General features: G+C 40.0%; 1 long non-coding RNA gene across 1 annotated transcript; it reads right to left on the bottom strand.

Moving 5' to 3' along the window:
* Nucleotides 1-602: 602 nt before the first annotated feature.
* On the bottom strand, nt 603-1,057 carry LOC107736187 (uncharacterized). The gene is made up of 3 exons (XR_001639603.1): nt 960-1,057; nt 820-883; nt 603-746 (listed from the first exon to the last, which is right to left on the bottom strand). It is a non-coding gene; the product is annotated as an uncharacterized LOC107736187 (long non-coding RNA).
* Nucleotides 1,058-1,259: the final 202 nt, after the last annotated feature.

Genomic DNA, 1,259 nt, shown 5'->3' with positions numbered 1-1,259 from the left:
TACTTACATTTAATGTGCTTTCTATGGACATAAAATCACTTTTGATGCGAACATCTTAACGTCTTTGACCCATTAACAACACAAAGTTTGAAAATAAAAATTCCTACAGATCTCCAGTTGCTAATTTTCATTTCATTTCACACACACACACACACACACACACACACACAAAATAAAAAAGCTTAAGGCTTGAATCGCACTGATCCAAACCACTAGAAATGGGAAATAACACTTACTTTACCTTCTGATCACACCGCAAAAAAATGTTGTTCCTCAGTATATTTTGTGTCATTTCATGTGCAAGTGTCTAAAGATCTATACATCATTTACTTGAGAAGCAAAACGTACGCGAGAAGTCTTGTTTTAAGAAAAATGCATCAAAATGAAGTGAGTTTATGATTAAAGCAAGAACAAATATCTGCTAATGGGCTTAGAAATAAATTAAATTCAAAAGAAAAACAAGTTTTCATAGCCCACTGACAGATGTCTGTCCTTGTTTTAAGCACAGACTCACTTCATTTTGTTCAGTTTCTCAGAAAACTAGACTTTATCTCAAGTGAATGCAAAGTGAAGTGTAATAAATGTCTGGGACACTACAATTTCTAAGTGACGGGATGTTCTCGCTCATATTAAATAACTCGGTGTGCAGAACAAAGAGACACTGGAGATCTCACCTGCGTGCAGCGTCAGCAGGGTTTTGTAGAAGTGGTTGTAGAATTTCAAAGGGTCGATGTTGAGGACGTCACCTGTTGGAAACAGATGCATTTTAGCTCAGCGAGGGTGGGATGTTTGTGAAACCAGAGCTGTGGCGGCACTGACCTTGTCCTGAGAGGATGTGGAAGGATGTGAGGATGCAGTGAAGGCTCTCGCGATACGTCAGATCCTGAGAGAAGGAGAACGCTCACATGTTAATGCATGAAGCGTGACGTGAAGCAGGTGCTCCTGGTTGAAATACTTACACCCGATGTGATGAGGCCGTACAGCACCACCAACAAATCATCGAAGAACTCCAAGTTTATCAAATGAGCAAACCTTCAGGAAACAATTGCAACCATGTTAATCAAGAACACAGAGGAAAACGGAGGGCAGTAAGATGGACTTCTGAGCTTTCTTCAGTATTCTGAAGTAGATGAGGAACACAATGTTCAGCGTCTCTGTGTGCTGGAATCAAACGATGGACCAACAACATAAGTGAACATACAAGAACCCATTCATGCATTAAAAGGAACAGGCTCTCCATCTACTGTAGTAAGACTCAC

The sequence above is a fragment of the Sinocyclocheilus rhinocerous genome, unplaced genomic scaffold, assembly GCF_001515625.1.
Source record: "Sinocyclocheilus rhinocerous isolate Xijiao unplaced genomic scaffold, SAMN03320098_v1.1 C36535025, whole genome shotgun sequence".
Lineage (NCBI taxonomy): Eukaryota > Metazoa > Chordata > Actinopteri > Cypriniformes > Cyprinidae > Sinocyclocheilus > Sinocyclocheilus rhinocerous.
Note: the sequence above shows the minus strand (reverse complement) of the source record. Positions and strands in the feature narration are given on the sequence as shown.